Consider the following 22,641-nt stretch of genomic DNA (forward strand, 5'->3'; position numbering starts at 1 on the left):
TTAGTTCTATTATCATGGCAAATGATGTAATTTTGAATTCTATCTATGCTCAAAAAACAAAAATTAGATGAGCACGTTTCTCATCTTGTTTCATGTGTCGTCCCCTTCCCAAAGGAAAGCAAAGACCTGCAGTCAAGTCTGTTTAAGTGAAGATATATTTGACTGTTATGCTTGGCTGAATGCATTTTGGGAGAAGAACATGCCCAGTTGGAGGCATGCAGTGTAGGTGCTCTAGCTAAGTGGGGTTTCAAATCCCCCAAGGGCCCTTAAGTCACCAGAGAGCAGGCAGTGTCTATGCTTGTATAGATACTGTTCCGGTTTGCTAATGCTGCCTTTATACAAAATATCAGAAATGGGTTTGCTTTTATAAAGGGGGTTTATTTGGTTACAAATTTATAGTCTGAAGGCCATGAAAATGTCCAAATTAAGGCTTCAACATGAGTATAACAAGGGAAGGCCAATGGCGTCCAGAAAATCTCTGTTAGTTAAGAAGGCATGTGGCTGGCATCTGCTAATCTCAGGTTGTGTTCCAGCTTCTCTTTTAGCTCCTGTGCAGTCTTCAAATTGTTGCTTCTGGGGTATTTTGTCCTCTCTTATCTTCTCCAGAGCAAACACTGGACTAGCATCTCCAAAGTGTCAGCAAATATCTCCTTTCGGCGGCCGTCTCCAAAATGTCTCTTTCAGTTACTCTCCAAAATGTCACTCTCAGCTGCTCTGAGGTCCTTCTGTTTGTGAGCTCTTTTATAGGACTCCAGTGATTAAATCAAGACCCACCCTAAATGGGTGGGGCCCATATCTCCATGGAAATAATTGAATCAAACGTTTCACCTACAGTTGATTGAGACACATCTCCATGGAAACACTCAAAGGATCCCAACCTAATCAACACTAATTTATCTGCCCCCACAAGACTGCATCAAAGAACATGGCATTTTGGGGGACATAATACATCTAAACCGGCACAGATGCATATTCTAGTACAAATTCTGCCCTTCCAGGTTCCAGGTTTATCTTAGAACTAAAAGGAAGGAGGTGATTTCCACAGGCAGAGTTGTCTGTTTGAAGAAGGTCCATGAAAAGAGATGAACTCACTGCCCCATCTCGTGTGAGAAAGTGGAAAATAAGTCCAGGCTATGCATGTGGAATGAAAGGGGACATTTTTGTGTGTGTCTCAAGATTTTACATCTGAAGGGAATCTTCTCAATAATAACTTAGCAGAGAGACTTCATCATTTTATCTTATTGTGTTATAGTTATTTATTCAATGGAAATAATAATAATAAAAATGATATTTCAAGGGCCCACTGATTTTCAAGGTGATTCCTCCAGAATCCAATTCTTTGGAAATTGTGGGATTTACTGGCACTGGTGAAAGAGGATTCACCACAGACATCCTTTATCACTCTGTCCAGTATGAGGTAACGATGACTAAATTAATTGCGTAGAGTTTGTTTTCTTAAAGAGACCTACCGTCTCTGAGTTAGGATAACTGAAGCAAAGCATTCTGGTCCTGTGAGTCTGTAATTTGGGGACAATCACTATCTTCTGTGGAGCTATTTGGCTCACAGTGAACTTTACAGCCTCGGTTCCTTCCCTCCAGGAATTTCTGATCTCCCATTAACCTTTGTTTGGTCTGTTAGCTATTTAGTTTATAGCTTGGAGTTTCCACCCCAGGATTTTTAACAGAACATAGCTTTTCTGGATTAAAGAATCACATCCCCAAAGCCTGTGTTTTGTAAGAAAAACCTCTTGTCTTCTAACTTATCCAGTCCTTTAGAGCCTAAGTTGGCAAATTGTTATGTTTCTATAGCAGGGTCTACTTTAAAATTCCAGCAAAATGCAAATAGGATCCTGGGTTGGGCCGCTTATCCCCAAATCCTGGCTGGTGGGAGTGAGATGGATGAGCTGTCTGCAGCCGCCGGGAGGGGCACTGAGTCCACCACTCTCACCTCCCAGTGTTTGCATTCAGACATCCATGGTCTTGTCTGTTTGCTCAAGTTGAGGACGTGGGTTAGTCATCATTTTAAAAGACATTATTAAACTCTCTCCAGAACCCGACCGAGGGCCTGCAGTCATAACTGCCTGTCCTGGTGGGCAGCAAGCTCTCATGAACACTTGATTTCCCTTTTGCATTGCTTTCCCTCCACCTCTTCCTCTACTCCACACTGACATAAAATGTGGTATGTTTTACATTCTTATTTTATTAGTGTGCAGATTGCAAGGCTTTTTAAAAATATATCTGTGTCATCAAACATTCTCCACCTCCTCGCAGCTCCCCACCCTGAGGTATTTCTTGGATACCATCAGAACAGCTTGTACCTGGAGCTGAGATCCCGGGCTCACCTGTGATCTGTGCACACAGGTTCGTGTCGGTCAGTATTGCCAAGTAAGATGGAGTGTTGAGATTACAGGGTTGTATTAGGTTACTGATTGTGAGCCACGATGTGAGCTGGCATGACAGCCAATGTCCCCTGGCACATTTCCTATCTCGGCCTTTCTGCAGCTTTGCGCTTTTCAAGTAAAAGGCTGAGTGGTCTGGTTCTGCTTGGGTGGCAGAGAATGGGGACGTACTAGGAGACACTTGTCTTATCTTCAATTCAAATTGGGCCAAAGATCAGGAAGAGAGAAAAAGAAAGATCCAGGCTGGGTGGTCTTGCTCTGCATTGATCTAGCTCACGGTCTAAGGAACCTGAAACGCTCTCCTTGGTACTAAGATTGCTAAATGGCTGGGGAATTATGGGCTACCTTTCAGCTTGGTGTTTCCCTGCCCTCGGCTGCTAAGTGTCGGGGGACAAATGGATGCTTCGCACTTCTCTGCAGCCTGGAGTGTCCATGTAGCAAAGCAGTGCCAGTGGAGTATCCCTGTGCACCTACAGCCCCTCTGTGGAAAGCCCCTCGGGGAGGGAAAGTAGTGAGATCTGGGCAGATCTATTTGTACACCTGGATCTAGTCCTCATGGATCCTGGCAACAAGGTAGATGGCTCACAGTCCCTCTCAATTCTGTAGACAGTGTGTGCTCCACCGGGCTGAAGATGGCTTCATTACAGAGTGCTCTTGACTGGGCAAGGAAATTTTATACTGAGTTCAACAACTCCTTGAGTGATGAAAATAAAACCCCTTTCTAATTGCCAGTTTTTTTTCACATCTGAATCTGAGCTCACAGCTGCCAGTCACCACTGCTCATCCCATGGACCAGTCATAGGACTTGGATTGTGACGGATCCCTGGACTGGGCATCAGGAGAGGGGCCTCTGTCACAGTCCAGCCCAGGGCCTGGCAGGATGGTGGAGGGCTTTGCTGATTATAGGAGGAGACAGAGACTAGAAAGAGCCAGGACCTGGGATGCTGCCAAAGGATGGGGCAGGTGCTAACCGACCAGGGACTCCTAGAGCAGGGATAAAGTCAGAACATGATGTCTGTGGCAGTGACTGCCAAGTGGCAGCCTCTGTACGCAGCTGTGAGCAGCAGGGACTCTCCTGTCCCGCCAGGGCAAGCGTCACAGTGGGAATGCAGAACAGGAGAGGTTTCAGCTCCCACAAGCCGACAGTGGCCTCGGAAACGTGGTGTAGACCCCAGCATTCTGGAAGTCAGGGGCAGGACTCCGTTTCCCAGCAGGGGGAGAGGAGAAAGCCAGGTGGGGTCTGGTGTTAGACAGTGATGAAGCATTGCTGAAAACCACAGTTTCGCTGCCCAATGCGCCCCGAAATCAATATGGTGATACTGGTGCTTCAGAGAGAGAAAGGCTGCCAAGAAAGGAGAGAGGAGAAAGAGAATCTCAGATCTGTCTCCCTGAGTCTAAGAGTTTAGGGCTTTTATGGATTCAAACAAGGGGAGGTGGAGTTGTGACCATCACACTAACAAGCAACGATGCTAAAATGGCCATTACAATTACAAGTACAAACAACTAGTCAGCGGTTCCGGGAGAGCCAGGGAAGTCACCCAGAGCGGGACCTGTCTCTGGGCCTCCGGGAAAATACAGAGTCTTATTTCAAGAGCAAGTCAGCGACCTTATCATCCGAGCTGAGCACCGGGTCAGGGTTGAGACAGCCAGTGTGTTGACCCGGGCCCGGCCCTCCTTTTGTCCTTCCTTCCCTCAGCTGAGCTGAACCTGCGGGTGAAGGTCAAGTTGGGAGTGGGGAGAAATGGGCTGCAGAAGCTGGCACCTGGCCAAACGCTGAGAATCTTCCATCTAACAGGGTTGTGGTGAGGCACACGTTTGATATGGTGTATTAAAGCACTTTAAAAATAAAATCAATGGGGAACATATGAAATGAGATAAGAATGGAAGTCCTGGAATTTCATGAGCAGAGGGGCCAGGCCCTCTTCAACCACAGGGACATTGCCTGTTTATTCTTCTGCTGCCCCCTTGCCCCCCAACCCACTATTCCATGTCTATAACTCCCACTTACTCCACTCACCTTTTAGACTCACGTCCGTCTCCCTTTCCCAGGGAAGCCTTTTCTGTCTTCCCTAACCAGTTGCCATTGCCCGCAGAGCTTCTCAGAGTGTGTAGCTCATCTAGCATTTTGCATATTTTGTCGGATTCTTTCCTTGCCGTCGCCCCCTCCCATGGGCAGATAGACTTCCTGGAGACAGACGGACATCTGTCCTGTTCACTGTTGGGTCCCTAGAGCCGTTCCAGTGCCTGGCATATTTCAGGTGGTCAATAATTGTTGAATGAATGAGTACTTTGAGAGGAAAAGGACATTTTTTTTTTTTGTAAGAGAAAATAGGGGCATGATGGTCAGTCAGTGGTATCACAGAACCAAAGGGACATAGGTCATTTTATAAACACAACTCAAAGGCTCCCAAGGAAGACCCCATAAGAGGGATTACAGGGTCAAAGTCTCCAGATACTGACAATTAACGCTAATACATTAGGTCCAGATTTCATGTAAAGACAAGCAAAAGAAAAGTTGTTTTTTTAAGGACATTCAAATATGACTATAGAGGAAACAGAAAGGAACAAATTTCTCTTATATCTACATCCTGTCCCCACAAATCTATGTAGCTAAATAACATAAAAATCAATATTGAACATATTCTTTAAGTAGAAAATAAGTCAGGCCCAAAGCTCTAATGGATGCTGTGGAAATGAGATGCCACTCATTTGGTTTTGATGAATGTTAGAGTTCTTCGGTTTCCAGCAACAGAATTCAGTCCTGGCTGGGGTGAAAGTCACATAATCAAAAGGAAGGCTGGGAAGCCAGTCTTGGAAATGAATAAGAACTGGAACATCTCAGTGTAGCCAAAACTGCTACTCAGTCTTGCCTGGTTATGGCTGAGGTTTTTGAGCCCATTCCGTTTTACTCTATTTTTGCGTGCTGTTCAGGGGGAGTCACTGCTTGGGTTGTTGCCAGCTCAGAGCACCTTGATGAATATTTCCATCCTACTTTACACAATGAGGAGAGAGAGAATTTCTCAAGAGAAAATTGAAGTGCTACTGTCTAAAGAAGGAAGAAAGAACACAGGGCTGCCAAAGTCCACCGGGATCAAACAGGCAGCAGAAGAGGCCACGGTCATTGCAAGGAGAGCCATCTGGTCACCTGAGGTGGCAGGCTGGAATCTTGGACTCAAGCCCTGGTTCCTCAGTGTAACTTTGAGTAAGTCACCAAACCTTCCTAAACTTCCTTTTTTTCATGCAAGGATAGTAACCCTGGCATCATGTATCTACCTCACAGGAACTGAGTTAATACTGTGAAAGCATTTTGTAAACTTTCAAAGTTCTACACAAATGGCAGGAATTTTTATCTGAGGGAACACAAAACTCCTATGTAAGTTCATTTTTTGGTGGCCTGGATGAGAAGTGGAGCCCACCACTCTCTCAGGTTAGTACTCTGGAGGCTGATAGCCCAGGGAGCATGGAAAGGGTTAGAATAAACATAAGAGCAGGACAGGAAACACTCATTCATGTACCTGCTACAAATCTAAATGGGCCCGATTTGCCCTATTGTGCTGCCACTTCATTAAGACTTTGCAACCCTTGAGGAAAGGCTCAGACTTATCCATAGCTTCAGTGAAGCTGCAGGTGTTTCTAGCTGAGTGCCTCTATACGGCCTACCAACAATGGGGCAGTTAATCAGCACCCATAAAAACTAACGAAGGGTGCCTGTTGGATATATATGACCTACAACTGGTGGAGGATTTGAGCAAATAAAATATGAGTGATTGCAGTTGAAATTCCAAAGATTCAGCTTTAGAAACCAAGGGTCCATTTCTATGCTGACTGTTTGCTAGCATGAGATGCAAAATACAGGATTAAAAATTGCAGGATTGCTCAGGTTCTGCCATCTGCCCAGATTAAAACCTTCAAGGAGAGCCCACTGTGAGAATTATGGTTTGATCAGCTTCAGAGGGTATAGGAAGTCATGAGACTGGCTTTACAACATTTGGGCAGAGTTTTCTGGTCATCTTTTGGGATGGGCCTTTGCTTTTTCTCTCTTGGCTCTATACAGAGATCCCATTTCCAGCTCCCTGTTGAGGAGGGGCTTGGGGTCTCAATTCTTTAGACCTTTAGTTCCCAGGCACATATCTTCTCCCAAACAGATCTGAGGGCTACCCAGCCTCCATACCTCCCCACCGCTGTATCCTTGAAGGTCCTGCTCTCAAGATTTTATCTCTTTCTTTTGAATTTGGCTGTGTTATATAACTCTTAAAGAAATACATATTTTATCCAGCATTTCAAACCATTCTATGTACTTGTGGTAGAGTGGTCCTTCCATACATAGTCAACTGACCATCTCAATTGGGAATGGACCTAAGGAAACTGCATTATTAAATTCTGATGAGTCTTTGCTTGGGTTTCTGGAGAACCAGGAATCCAAGAGGGTGCTGCCTGCATGGAGCTTGGCGTGTTCTCCTTGGGCTGGTGATCCCTGGTTCCATGGTGGCCATCCGTGGCCACGGGGCTCACTGCTGGAGGACGGGACGGGCCCCACTCATTATCCTAGGACAGGCCTTTTTAAGGCATTGACTCTATTGACTTATATTGACTTAAAGTGATTTCATTCCATGTTTCCAGTAATAGGAAGACCAGGATTGGGGTTAAGAAATAAGGAAAAGAGACATGGTACAAGGGAAAGAGGAAAATATGAAAGAGACAGAAAGAAGAGCAGAGAGGGAAGAATAAGGATGAAGACACAGCAAAAGGAAAGGAGGCTATTAAGGATTAAGTAGTTCCCCAAAAAAAGATATGTTGAAGTCTTAACCCCTAATACCTGTTTGGAGATAGGGTTATTGCAGATGCAATTAGTTAAGACAAGGTCATACTGGGGTAGGGTGCTCTTAATCCAACAAGACTGGGGTCCTTATAAGAAGGGGAGAAGAGACATAGAGAGAAGACGGCCATGTGATGATGGGCAGAGATGGAAGCGCTGCAGCTGCAAACCAAAGGATGCCAAGGATGGCCAGAAAGCTCCAGAAGCCAGGAGAGGGCAAGGAAGGAGGCCTCCCCGCAGGTTTCAGATGGAGCGTGGCCCTGCTGCCACCTTGATTTCAGACCCCTGGCCTCCAGGACTGTGGGAGAATAAATTGCTGTTGTTTGAAGCCACCCAGCTGGTGATACTTTGCTATGGCAGCTCCAGGAAACTAAGAGGCTCAGGGGAAAACCAGATGGTTCAAGACAGAGAGAAAAGAGTAGGAGAGGAAAGGAGGTGGGGGGGTGGGGAGAAGGCTGCTGCTTCTCTCCCACTTGCCCTGTGAGGCGTGAGCTCCCTGCTCTATGGCTGTCGGCTTCCAGCCGTGACCAAGCCTTGGTCTGCCAGGCAGGAACCGGAAGGTGAAAGCATCCTCCGGAAGCCCTCCGCCATCTTCTCCCTTCCTTTTCAGCCACACTGAAAGCCCAGCTCAGACCCCGGAGCCTGTGTCCGCCTCAGGGAGCTTCACTGTCAGTGAGCACATCACCTGGGAAAGCACCAGCTGCTATTTTTCACAATTCCCCCCTATTGACTTTAGGCAGTGCTGCTGCCACCAGGTTTTTGTTTTGAGGTGTGTGTGTGGGTGGGTGGTGGGGGTTATGTTGGGGAGTCAGGAAGTTTTCATCCAGCCCAGTTACTGCAGTAGGAAACGTCAGTGAAAATCCATCATGCAAACATCCATAATTAAAGGATTTTGACAGTGCTCTTGAATGTTCTTGAAGATCTGAAGAAGCAATCTATCTGACTGTCCTCCGCATTCAAACGATCTGTCATAGAGGATTTGCTCCAGCGCACAGAATTAATGTGGGGCCTCTGAATTGTGAGACGGATGAATTCCAATTAGTTCTGTCTTTAAACAGCAATTTTTTGGTGTGTGGTGTCATTTAGAAACTTCTAGCGCCCCATTCTATTTATAGATTGCTTTTATAATAGGATTTAAAGACTGAAAGAGACCTTAGAAATATTGCTATGAAAAGAGTGCTTCCATTTCCAGCTCTGAAACCCAATTGTTCGTGACCTTGAATAAACCACTTAACTTCTCTGTGTCTGCTTTTCTTCCTCTGTAAGAGAAAATTCTTGAACTGACTGTGAGGTGACTTCAGTTTTTACGCCCCATGTTTCTGCACCGTGACGGGGGGGCCAGGCCTCCTGTCCTTCCTAGGGTGCTGCCAGCCCAGGGGACAGAGCTGACTGCATCAGCTCCAGGGAGTCCTCTCAGGTGGAGAGCCTGGTTCTGGGGGACATGGATGTAGCTCCCGGAACCCTCCATGATCATTCAGGGCGTATTTCTCCAGACAGCAAGTTTCCTCTCACCGTGGAGAGAACAGAGGTGAAAGTTTTCCAAACTGAATGTCGACATTTTCCAAACTGAACTTGACATCTCCTAGACTCGCTCACCTGTTACCTCCGGGCTTCTTTGACCTCCTTCCTCAGCTTCCCCTTCTCAACGCAGAGTGGACGTGTCCAAATAGGTAGACCGTGGAGCTGCCACTCTCCATGTTGGATGCTGCCCCATGACCTGTGCCCCTCCCCTCCACCCACTCCTCCTTCTGTGTCTTCTAGATCCCTCTCGCAGTTAATTGCCCCCGAGTCTACCCCATGGCCCAAGCCAGATACATCCTGGTCTTCTCTGATCCCTGCCTCTTTGGACCTGTCCCACCAAGGGCAGTGTCCTTGAAGTCCTGTGAGTTCTACCTGCTCACTCTCTGACGTCTGTCTCCTCTTCTCCATCCTTATTGCCATTGTCTTAGTTCGAGTCCTTACCTGGATTTGTTCAAAGCCTCCCAAGAGTTCTGCTCCACCTGTCTCAACAGTTCAATGCATCCTCCACATGAGGTTTGTAAGGTAGAATGCCAGAAGTGGAATTATTGGGTGAAAAGGCATGCCTTTAAAATTTTGATGGATATAGCCTATAGCTCCCTCAAAACAGGTGTTTAAATTTTAGTCCCACATAGCATACGAGAGTGCCCACTTCCAGACACTCTCAACAATGTGAGCTCTTATCAATCTTTTAAATTTTTGCCAGCCTGTCAGATAGTGCTGTTTTTGAATCTGCATTTGGATTTCCTGTTCACCAGGGACTTGTATGGCACATCACTGCTGTGCTGAACGGTGGGTGTGCAGGCTGACCTGCTGCTGCCTGTCTCCTTGCTGGACACCACACGTGGCTCAGTGTCTTCAGGATCTCCAGGGGAGAAGCAGGTCCCAGGCTCTACATGCTCAAATGCCAAGGGACGCAAGCAGGCTCTTTATGAAGTTCCCCGGCTGAGTGGGCACGCAGCCTGGCGCAGAGGCCACACCCCCTTATTTCAGGCATCTTCCAATTCTACGATCAGTGCCTTCAAGCCTTCCTTGCTTGGACTGGGCTGGGGGATTGGTGAGGGAGCATCCCACCTCCTGCCTCAGCATCTTTCCCTGGGACCTGACTCTCTACCTGGATGACTCCCTTCTCTGTCTGTGGGCTTTGACCTTCACTTCTAGAGACTGGCTGGAGTGGTGGGTGGGGTGAGGGTAGAAGGACAAGCTGGGGCAACTCTTCATGCCTCTGAAGGGAGCATCTGGCAGCTCCTTGGCATATTAATAGTTCACCTTTGAGAATCTTCCTTTTCCTGGGTTGTAGAGAGCAAAGGAATGAAAACACTGACAGATATTTCTTTCAAAAGGAAAGGGTCAACTGTTTTATGAATATTTGTTCTATGCACACCATTAGAATAGAGTCTATTATCTTACTTTTTTGAATGCTATAATACCTTGTACACGTATTCCCAAAAAGGAGGTGCTAAAGGCTTAAAGAAAGAAAGAGAAAAACCAAGTGAATTGACTCATCAAGGATAGCAAGAATTCTGAGGCACTAAGGGGCAGGCTGGCCTGTCACGTTTTAAGATGCCTGTTTCACTTTACCAAACACAGTTAATTTTTATTTAAATTTACTTTTCAGAAACTATTTTATAACAAGCCTAAGTCCTAGCTCAGCAGAGAAGTACTCATCTGATTAATTGCTGCCTCCAAGACCTTTGAGCTGGTCTTTCTCCTCAGAGATGGCCCAGAGAACTCTCTGAAAGTTTTTTTATTAAGTTAGGCATCCAAGGGCTCTCTGTATCCAAGGAATCTGACTGTGCTTCAAGAGTTGGTCAAGTGCTTGAATGTAGTCGAGAATGATCCAGAGCTAGATGGCTCCTGGCTCGAAAGGCTACAGTGGGGTCTTATTTTGCTGGCAAGGACCTGGATTCCAAACTTTGCTTTGACCTTGAGGCCAGGAAAGCTGAATGAGCTAATGCTTTCTTCTCAAAGAATGTTACTGAATTGCAAAATAAACAGCTGTTATGGGTTGAATTGTGTCTCCAGAAGATCTGTGGGAGCCCTAATTCCTGGGACCTCAGACCGTGACCTTGTTTGGAAATAGGGTCATTGCAGAGGGAAGTAGTTGAGACGAGGTCAGGCTGGACAAGGGCAGGTCCTTAATCCAACAGGACAGGTGTCCTTATAAGAAGAGGAGGGACACAGAGACAGAGATGCACAGAGGAAAAATGGCCACGTGAAGATGGAGATTGGGGTGATGCTGCCACAAGCCAAGGAGGCCTGGGGCCACCAGAAGCTGGAAGAGGCCAGGAAGGGTCCTCCCTTGAGCCTTCGAAGGCAGCAGGGCCCTGCCAATGGCTTGATGTTGGACCTGCAGCCTCCGGACTTGGGAGACAATAAATTTCTGTTGTGTTAAGCCACACAGTTTGTGGCACTTCGTTATGCCAGCCGGCAACAAAAGCCATGAGCTAATGAGAGAAGAACAGCATAGCAACATACATGGCTGATAAACATCAAAATTACCCAGCCTCACGAGTATTCAAAGAAATGCAAACATAAACAATGAATACAGTTTTCCACCTATCAGATTGCTAGGGATTTAAAAAAAAAAAAAGAAGTCCCAATTTCTAAGGAATCAAACATTCTCATATGCTGCTGCTAGGGGAGTTAATCAGAACAAAATATTTAGGGTGTAATTTGTCAAGCTGTGTACGTATGTGCATAAATTTGAACCAGTAATACCTCATTAAGGAATTTATTTCATAAAATATTCCTATATATGCACAATGATTTAGCTACATGCTGCTTACTACAGTCTTATTTAAAATAAAGCAAACCTGGACACAAACTATATATACATCCAACAAAGGAAATACTTTTGAAAAATTATGGTTCATCTATCAATGGGATGCTATACAGTCATTAAAATGGATGCTGCAGATCGTCACCTTCCCAACTGGCTTCCCAGGGTTTCATGCAATGATCACAGTGGAAGCTGAGTATGAGGGTCTCCAGGTCCCTCATGTTCTTCTTCAATGAAAACAGAAAAATCATGTCAATATTTGCTAAAAGAAAACACAACTTAATAGAAGAAAAGATGCTCATGGTGTAATAAGGAAAAAGAAGAAGGTAACTGTGATGGTTAATTTTCTGTGCCGGGCTGTGTATCCAGTTGTTTGGTCAAGCATTGGCCTAGATGTTTCTGTGGGGATGTTTTGTAGATAGGATTAACATCTATGATCAGTTGACCTTAAGTAAAGGAGACTACCCTTGATAACCTGGGTGAGCCTCATCTAATCAGTTGGGGCCTTGAGAGCAAAGAACTGAGGTTTCCAGAAGAAGATGAATTCTGCCTCCAGACTGCACCCTCTACTCCTCTAAGTTTCCAGCTTGCTGCCTGCCCCAGGGCTTTGGACTTTCCAGCCCCCACACTCTTATGAGCCAATTCCTTAAATCAACCTTGCAATACACATGTTCCTATATCCTGTTGCTTCTGCTTCTGTTGAACGCTGACAATAACAAAACGGCATCAGTCCACACTCCCCTTTGTCTGGTGTATGGATGGATGAGTAGAAAAATGGGGGGAGGGAAAAAAAGGCACCCAGTGTTCTTTTTTACTTTAGTTGTTCTTTTTCACTTTAATTTTTATTCTTATTATTTTTGTGTGTGTGGTAATGAAAATGTTCAAAAATTAATTTGGGGGATGAAGGCACAACTATATAATGGTATTGTGAAAAACTGAATGTACGCTTTGCATGACTGCATGGTATGTGAATATATCTCAATAAAAATGAATTAAAAAAAAAAAAACAGCATCGGTCCACTTTTTTGGAGGTATTTTGCTTCTAGTTTTCCCTCTCCACTTTTTTCTTCTCTGAAGCATTTCTGCCTCCCCTATGAAGAAGGGCACATACATGGCACAACCAAGGGGGCTTTCTAATGGAACTCAAAATGGAGGGAGAGAGAGAGAGAGAGAGGGAGGGGGAGGGGGAGAGGGACAGACTCTAAAACGTACTAACAATTAAGAGTAAAGCTAAGTGGTTATGTTTGACAGTAAAAGGTCTGTTTGTTTTTATTATGTTTTCGTAGCTGTTACACTTACCTTTAATCAGAATTTCTCAGGACTCTCTGTCTCTCATTCCCGGGGACCCCTCAGCATCCACCAGCAAACCTGACATTCAGACCCAGGTGATTTGCTCACAGGAGGGAGGTCCACAAGCCAGAGAGCGTTTTATGTGTGTCTTGTGAGACGGTGTCCTTGCCTTCGTGGTCCTGCTGATGCCCTGTGCTGCCAAAGCTGGAATTTTCAGTCTAGGTTATAGTGGAGGGTCCAGTAGAGGTTCATCTGGTGATTAATGTGCCCCTTTGGTGCTCCTGTGCTCTGCATTCAAAACCTGCCCTGCCCAGGAAAGATGCTCACTTCTGCTTGGCCCACCCTGCAAACAGCTGCCACGCCTTCTTAAGAATGCTGAAAAGCTTCCAGAGACCTACACTGACTTTTAAAAAAAAAACCTTACCAAGACGTATTTTGCATATCAATCAGTGACTACTTGGTGAATTTACCAAATTGTGCAACCAACACCATCAATCTGCTAGAACATTTCCATCACCCCCATATGATTCCATCACGTACATTTCCTGCTAATCTATGTCATCCCCACCCCTGGCAGCCACTAATCTACTCTCTGTCTTTATAGCTTTGCAATTTCTGGGTATTCCAACCCTTGTCCTTGGCTACTTTAACAGCATAATGTTTTTGGGGTTCATCCATGTCTGCATGTATATCTAATTTGTTCCTTTTTAATTTTTATTGCTGAATCATATTCCATTGTATGGCTATACAAGTAAATTGGATTTTAAGTGCTCACTACCTGCATAGTTTTAGTAATGGATTTGCATAGGAAGAAACCCTCTCAGCTGAAATTTTAATAGCCCCATAAAAATGCATTTCCAAGGTGATCTTTCTAATGGAAATAGAATGTTCCTTTTACAATACCCTGTCTAATCCATCAATAACTCACACGTTCATTTTTAAAATGAATATTCATTGAACTAGCACCTCATGCCAAACACTGCTAGATTCTGGGGATGTGGATGTGGACAAGACACAACCATTGTCCCAAACATTGAACATAAAGGGAAGAAACGAAAAGTGCTAGGTGTTGATCCATGAAAACACCCTGACCTAATATTCTAAATTGCACTTGTGCAACATGTTAGGCTTCTTTTTTCTAGGATTTTTTAAAATAATATTTTTTATTTTAGGCTTCTTTTAAATCCTAGTCTGTGTTCCTAGTGGATAGAAAATGACCCCGTTGGGCAGGACAGTAGTCCATTTTAAGATTCTACATCTAAATTTTATACTAGCAGCATGACTTTGATGACCGAGAAAGAATCTGTACAATCACTTGCTTATCCAAATATATGTGATGGAAGCGTGCATGACAGGCACTCCCCTTTGCTAACCCAACATCCATATTCGTCCTTCCTGGCTAACAGAGCCCTGATTTTGGGGGGAGCAGCAGAAGTCCTTTGTTTTCAGGAGGGTGGTAATCCCAGGGAATGAATTTTGATTGTTCTAAACCAGTTATTCCTCTGGGCCTGTAATTAGTCTGGGGGTGAGTGTATGATCTAGTCTTGGATAAAAGGAAGACGCAAAAGGAAGTCTACTGAGTGGCACATCTGGGAAAGTTCTTGCTTGCCTGATATAACAGGGACAGACTCAGCTGGCATGGAATTTGTCCCTTCTCCCTTTCCTTTTCTTCTTGCTTGGAGTGTGGATGTGATGTCTGTAGGTGCAACAGGCATTTTGAGACCAAGAGCCAAAAAACATGAGGATGAGAGCAAGTACGATAAGGGTGATGGGTCCAAAAGATAAAGACACTTGGTCCCTGATGGCATGACTGTGCAGCCTCATGAGCTCCAAGCTTTCCACTTCCAGATTTCTAGTTGTACGAGAAAAGGAAAACCTATTTAAGTCTTTTTGCCTGGATTTTTTTCTGTTACTTGCTGCCAAAAGCATCCCTAATTGATAGGACATGTTTGTCAGATTTTCAAATGTTTGGAAGTTGGAGATGAAAAGTAAATATACTTGCTGATGGAATCTAAATTTTAAAAGTACATTCCTTTATTTCTTCATCCACCAGATATTTATTAAATATTTACTAGGCGCCAGAGCCACTGCTTAGGTCTGGGCTGCAATGTGAAAAACATTGTGTTAGTCAGGGTTCTTCAGAGAAGTGCAAACAGTAAGATTATATATAATGAGTTGTGATTGTGGGGCCTGGTGAGTGTAAAGTCTGTAGGGCAGGCTGGAAGCTCAGGTAAGAGTTGCAGCCTGAATTTACAATCCAAGGGCAAGCTGGGAAGCTGGAAATGCAGACAGGAGCTCTTGAAGCAAAATGTCTTCTTCTCTGAGAAACCTCGGTTTTTGCTGTTAAAGCCTTTAACTGATTGGATGAAGCCCACCCACATTTTTAAGGACAATCTCCTTTACTTAAAGCTAGCTGACTAGTTGTTAAGCACATCTACAAAACACCTTCACAGCTACGCCAGACTAGTGGTTGATGAGATAACTGGGTCTGTAGCTCAGCCATCACAAGGATAAAACCCTGTAGGGAGCGACGTAAAAAATATCCCACGTCTCAGTTCAGCACAAGTAGAGGACTGAAGTGATCTTACTTGCTTGAGTCTCTTACCAAAAGAATCCAGCACAGACACAAGCTAAGTACAAGTGCACACTCTGCTCTGTGGACTGAAGCATGGAGAAGCCTCGGGTGCATTTGAAGCTCTGATTTCTAGGGCATTTCTAGAGCAAAGTGCTCTGTGCTGGGCCCTTCATTTTTAGAAAGACATTGACACAACAGACAATAGGGTGCAGCCTTAGGGAAAAGAATGGGTGTTGGGAGGTGGTGGGGGTGTGATCTGATTCCTGCCTCTGAGTGTTTTGCATCTGTGGGGTGGACCTCCAGCACTGGCCATTGGACACCCTGCATCTGGAGGGCTTTTTTAAGGGAGGTTGCACAGAGGGTACTGTGCTGAGAAGGAGAAAGTTTCCTCCCTGCTCAAACCTCTACGGAAACATCAAATAATTAATTAATCATTTCATTAATTCACTTTGTATGCATTCTCTGCCTACAATTCTTTCTCTATTCTTATTTTTCTAGACATCTCTGGAGCCTTTAACATTGTCACTGCTTCCTGTAGACTTCGGTCAGGAGCCTTCTCTTCCTCTATAGATGTTCCTTTTAGCTTGTTTTATTGGCATCTCCTTGGTTTAGCATTCAGAATTTCTTTAATTTGTGATATATTGCTTGATGCTGAAAATAAAGAGCCAGATTCCTTTCCTGCTCTTATGCACACATTTGTGACCCTGAAAGACCCTCATTTTTACCTGTTTTTTACACTTTGAGGGCATCCATTCACATCTTAGAATCGTTTCATCCTGTTTGTGATTGTTAAGTGAGTCTTCTTGAAAGACAGTTCTGATCGTTTTATTCCCCTTCCCAGAAGTCCTCAATGTTTTCCTATTGCTTACAGGAATGAGCTCAAATTCCTTATCCCTGCAGTTATGGAATCACCTAATCGTGTCCTGACTTCGTTTCCTGCCTTATCTCACTCCATTCTCTTAAAAAGTCCCACGCAGGTTGAATTGATTTTCCTGGTGTTTCTTAAGCACATTTCATCTAATTTTTCTTCACCAAAAACATTTAACATGTTTTCTGTCTCCATTTTTCTTTCTTGCTCTATTTTTCCCACCGTCTCTGCATGCTGTCAAAATCCTAGTCATCTTGCAAGACCCAGCTCAAGGATCCCTTCCTCTCTAAAGTTTTCTCTGGTCTCCCAGCCTGGAGCATTCCTCCTCAAAGACGTTATGGTCTATACCAAATTAGGATGCATTTTATTTGTTAATTTGCATGATTATTTACTTGTTATGATTGCTATTTTTCTTTTAAAGTAATTGTTATTTATCTTTGTACATTGTAATTGCCAAGTCTCCACCACGAGGGATCAGGAACTTGTCTTACACTTCTTCATATATCCTTCAGTATATAAAAAGTGCTGTGTTTAATAGAGCCCAGTAAGTATCTGATTTTCTCCACGTGGCTGAGTTCTAGAGCTGGCGGGGGATTTGGAGGTCTTATAGAATGACGGGGCATGCTGATTGATTAATGGAGTCTGAACTAAAGGACACTATAGACCTTTGATCCCGGCTATGCCCTGTAAATAACAGATTTTAACTAATTGATTTTTATTAGACATATTACTGAGAGTGATTTATAAAGAAAAATGCAGAGCACAGATGAACAGTTTGATGCAAAAGCAAATATAAAACATGGGAAGAATTAACCCGAGGAGCAATCGTTGCACAGTCTGGTGGTGGTGTCAAACTTCTAAAGCACATTTGCTAGTTAAGAGGAACTCCCGGGCTTCCGCGGGCAGCGCAGCTGGGGGCGCCCAGGTGTGGGGACGCCCTCCCGCCATGCGCGCCGCCGCCCAGCAGGGGGCGCTGCGCCTCTGCAGAATCGTGTCCACAGCCTCCCCGCGCGCGCGGTGCTCCAGCCAGGGCCTGACCCAGAAAAGCGCTCTGAATCTTTTACGTTAGTGGAAATGGGAATTGCTTACATGTATTACATTTTCCTTGATAGACAAGAGTTTCAGAGGGTCATTTTTTGTGACACCCCCCCCCCCCTCTTTTTTTCTGCTTTCGTTTAAACTTTTGTGACCTTGGCAGAGCGGGTTCCTTCCTCCGGACCCCGGGGTCCTTCACCCACTGAGAGGACCTTGCGGATTCAGAACCAGCCGAGACCCGTCTGCAGGCGAGGGTCTCACGGCCCAGCCCCCGTGGCTGGCCAAGGCCATGCAGGGAATCAGAGGCAGCGCCAGGGGGACCCCAGAGCTGCAGCGGGCGCTGCACCCACTTTCTCTTCGCCACCCCCTTCTGCCCTGGCCCTGGCAGCAGCAGCGCCTGCCTCCACCGAGCCGCTGAGAGGGCGTCCGAGGGTGTGTGTGTCACAGGGATTTGGTAGAATTATCTTCGTCTCATTCTTCTTTTATTGTCTGACCCTCAATATCATAACCCTCAATAAATATTTGTTGAATGAAGGATGGATGGAAAGGAAAGGAAGGAAGGAAGGAAGGAAGGGAGGGGCAGAAGAGAGGGAGGGAGAAGCCAGGGACCTGCCACAGGTGATTCCACTTGGGCTTGAGCCCTGTTAGAAATAAGATGTAGAAAGAACACTTTCCAGTAACTGGAGTGTTTTATGAACTCTTATTTCCTCCTATTTTAACTCAGGCAATCAATTAAAAAGTGAATTTAGTGGCTTGCTCAGCTCAGGGAGGGAGAACCTCAGCCCACCCCACGTGTCTAATCTGGCAGTGATGTGCAGACTTCAGAGCAGCACCTGGCAGCCCGCGGCCGACGCCACGGAAACCTGCCCATTTGCGAGGGCAGAGTGAACACGGAAATCTTTGTGAACAAGTCCATATTCAGAGTTAGAAAAATTCTAGGAAATCCAAGCTCCCACTTTCATTAGATTCATGTCTGGAATGAGAATTTTCACTGCAAGTGGCAGCAGAGACTGAGAGCCTATGGCCCCAGACAGAAGTACCGCCTCTCCTATTTCTGACCCCAACACACAGTACTGGTGCACCTTTCTTACAATAAATTTAATTCTAGAGGCACAGGCTAAAGCGCCTGAGCTTTAGTTCTGTGATTTGCCTTTCGACCCAGCCCTTCCATGGAGCAATGTCTTTTGGATGTCCCTTGACCCAATCACCTATCAACACTCACCTGTGCTATGTTCCCTTCCCTCAGACCCTTGCTAATTAACCAAATAAGTCTCTCTGAACTGATATGATTATCCTACTTCCCTTAGAGACCGTATTTGATTTTCAGCAGAGACCTCCTGGAAGCATAACTCTCGGGCTCAGGAGGTAAGCCCATCCCACCGGTGGAGATTTCTGGCATCACTGCACAGTGTGGGGGAAGTGCATTTGCATGGCCTCTGTCGCCGTCAGGTTGCCTGCCAGTCCCAACACCGGGGCAGCTGCATGTCCTTGCAAGTGCATGAAGGGTCGTCTGAGAAAACCATGCATTTAGAAAATTATTAAGAACCTGTGGGTTAGGGCTGGGACACAAGGTTAGGATAGGTCTGTGTCTTTAGGGAAGAGACAGGCAACGATCTTGATTAGACTGTGGGGTGCTGTTGCCAGACAGCGTGGTAGTGGATATGGAGAAAAGGGGATGGACTTGGGTTTGCTAAGCAGTGAGATTCTGCTCATGAGAGTTGGCCCAATGTCAGTGGTGAGGGGTGAAAGGAGGAAGGATGACTCCCGGTTTGATTTTGGGTAGAATGAAGAATTCCAGGGAGGATAGCCAGAGGGCAGCTGCAGTTACACAAAAGTGTGTAAGAGTATGTGCTGCGTGAGGAAGGGGGCTGCACTGAGGGCTGGGGCTGGGGTCTCTTCAGTTGAGAGGACTAATGACTTTGAACCGACAGAAAGGCAAGGCTCGAGAGAGCTCGCTGGTGCCAACCAGGAATAAAATCCCCATCACAATCTCCATCGTAGTCATAACATTTCAGTTATGAAAATGCCATTCCTGGGTCTCTACTAGCCCCACACAAACACGCACAGTCCTTGCATTCACGACCTTGCGACTCAGGAAAACTGTACAGAGACCATGCAGATCATCAGCACACGTGGCTCCAAACTCAAAGTGGGAGCGTTTCTCTCTGCCCCACTCCTGACACCAGTGGCTAGAATATGACATGCTGCGACACTGGCTTTTTAGTATAGACCTGAAGACATTCCTGACCAAACAGATCTTAGGGGCTGCTGGTCGGAGGGAGGAGGAATTAGAACTGTGAGTTGAGATGTCCGTGAAGATGACTGGAACATTCCTTCTGGTTTATCTCAGCCTTCTCCAGGCTATGTAACTAGGGCCCATAAACTTTAGAATAACTCACTTCTCTTATGTCTCAATTTTCAAAAAATTAGCCAGGAAGAAAATTGAGTGCTCAAACACAAAACAGCTTTGTGTTTTGCTTTGGGAAGTGGAGAAGAGGGATGTTGTTTTAGCGGTTCGGTAATCCTCGTTAAGCATGACTCAGAAGGATGAGACCCTTTAAGGATCTCTCTGGAAACTCACAGCTTGCACTGGGCCTTATTAATGGTAATAAAGAAGCTGAACTTCTGCAGTAAAGAATCTCTAGAGAACTTCATGTTGAACAAAAGATGTCTAATGGTGAGCATTTAAGTGATCTGCTCTATGAGCACATTATAACCTTTCTCTTTTATCTCCCCTACTAACCTTCAGTCAAATCAACAGTGCTCTTTAAGGTTTGGAGCTGAAGGGGGCCAGTTAATGCTTTGGGGTGAATTTGAATAATTGTTGGGGTGTGGCCCAAGGAAAGGCTGGCCTTGGGGGCAGCTGACATACGGGTTCCATATTTGGGACAGTCACGCTGCAGTGTGGACAGTGGGTATATACAGGGTGCTGTGGGAGTTGAGGATGTCAGAGAAGGCTTTCTAGATTCCTGGAAGAAGTAACAGCTAAACAGAGACCTGGAGCATGAGTAGAAGTTGTCCAGGTGTTCCTGGGCGATTACTATGTAAGAAATCACCTCAAAGCTTAGAGGCTTAAATCACCATTTTATTTTGCTGTCAATTTGGTGGGTCTGGAAACCAGGAGTGGCTGGGCTGGGCAGCTCTCACTTGGGACCTCTCAGGGCTTTGCAGTCAGGACATGGCTGGGATCACAGTCGCCCGAAGGCTCGTCTGGGCTGGGTGACCAAGATGGCGCCCACACCGCTGGTGGTTGAGGCTGGCTGTCGGCAGGGAGATCATGGGGGCTGCTGACCAGAGCCCCTGCCCGTGGGCTCTCCAGCATGGTGGTCTCAGGGTGGTCAGACCTCTTCCATGGTGTTTGGTGTTTGCCTTTCCTGGAGCGAACCTCCTGGGACCAGGCAGAAGCTTCATGGCCTTTGCTGACCTTGCCTCCAAAATCATGTAGCCTCACTTCCGCCATGCTCTGCTGGGTGAAGGAGTCATAGGTCTGCCCGGGTGCGTGGGGCGGGAATGTGGTCCACACCTCTACCAGAAGGGGTGGCACAGTTTGAGGGTGTGCTTTAACGCTGCCACACTAAGCAATGGGGCATGATGGGGGTGGGGGTGAGAAACAAAACCAGGGGGTGGGGGGTTGGGGGGGGGCTAAGGAAAGTTGGGATCATGAAGGGCACCGTGCATTTTGGGTGCAATTATTTTAAAAATGTTTGCTCCAAGGCTAATTAGCATGAAACTTTGAAGCAAATGCACAGAGAGTGAGACGAGGGATGCATTTTTCTATAAAGATGCACCTAAACTCATGAAAACCAATTTTTCTTTACTCTCTCTCTTATTCCTTTTCTTCTTTCCACTTTTATCTTCCTCCCTCCCTCCCTCCCTCCCTCCCTTCTTTCCTTCCTTCCTTCCTTCCTTCCTTCCTTTTATTTCAGGATCCCTAAGCATCTAGTAGGAGCATTAAAATTTACATTTCATAACAGAGAATTAAATTTAGGTACCACGTATGTATCCATTTAAGATCCTTATACTATTTCTAATAGAAATATAAACAGTATCTTCAATCATGAATCAGTAAATTGCTCTCCTCTAATATGTATTACAGCACCAAACAAGCATGCACATTTTAGAGTTAGGCAAACCTAATTGCATACTAGTTAAATTATTAGATTAAATAATAAAGCTATAAAGAAAAGTCAAAGAAGGATGTACATCAAAATTAAAGCTAATAATTTGAGGGTGATAGCATCATGGTAGTGTTTTGTTTTTTTCTTCCTTTATACATTTCAATATTTTCCCAAATCACCTCAAAAGATGCATAATTTTTAAAGAAAATAACAAATTCTTAAAATATTATGACTCTAATTTTGCTTAAAAATTAGAAACAACACTATTTTATTATTTCAATCACTTAAAAATTAAAATGTAAGCATCTTGGTATAAATGGAGGTAAATAATTTCAAATGGAACATGGCAGGCAGGCTGGGAGTTACTTTGGAGAGCATGTTCAGGGAAAGCTTCTCAGGAGAAATGGCATTTTTTGCTGAGTCCTGAAGAGAAGGAAGTCAACCAGGAAGGAACCAAGCCAGAGCATTCGAGACAAGGAAAACAGCACGTTCAAGGGCCCTGGGGTGGACACGCTGTCAGCTTGCCTCTTTGGTGGAAGCACAGGTACAGGCAGCGAGCATCCAAGATGTGCAATTGACCTGGGTTCTCTAAGGCAGGGTCTGCAAACCTTTTCCGGGAGTTTACTATTTTTATGGCTTTAAAGTCCATTCAGTCTCTGGTAACCAACTCTGTCCTTGTAGTGAGAAGCGCCACAGAAGTGTTAAATGAGTATGGCTCTGTTCCAATACATTTTATTTCTCAACACAGTAATTTGAGTTTGGTGTAATTTTCACATGTCCTGAAATGTTCTTTTGATTTTTTTCCTGACCGTTTAAAAATGCACAATCCTTTCTTAGTTAATGGGCTGTACAAAAATGGGCAGAGGGCCTGATTTAGGCTGTGGATTAGAGTTAACCAACCTTTGCTCTGAGACCATGACTAAAATCAAGATTTTTCCTAAGAGCAATAGGAATTTGATGAAGGGTTCTAAGTGGGGGTGGTGCATGTGTATGTGTGTTTGATCCATCTTGTTACAAAATCACATTGGAGACTGTGAGAAGTGAATGGAAAGTGCTGTCTCAGTTTCCAGGAGCTTCTGTAACAAAATGCCACCACCTATTGGCTTAAAAACAACAGGAATTTATTGTCACCATTCTGGAGGCCAGAAGTCTGAGATGAAGGTGTCCACTGGGCCTTGCTCCATTTGTTCTCTGTAGAGAAAGAGCTGTTTGTCTCAGTTTCCCAGGCTGCTAAGACATA

Source organism: Choloepus didactylus, chromosome 7 (genome assembly GCF_015220235.1).
Source record: "Choloepus didactylus isolate mChoDid1 chromosome 7, mChoDid1.pri, whole genome shotgun sequence".
In the NCBI taxonomy this organism is placed as follows: Eukaryota; Metazoa; Chordata; class Mammalia; order Pilosa; family Megalonychidae; genus Choloepus; species Choloepus didactylus.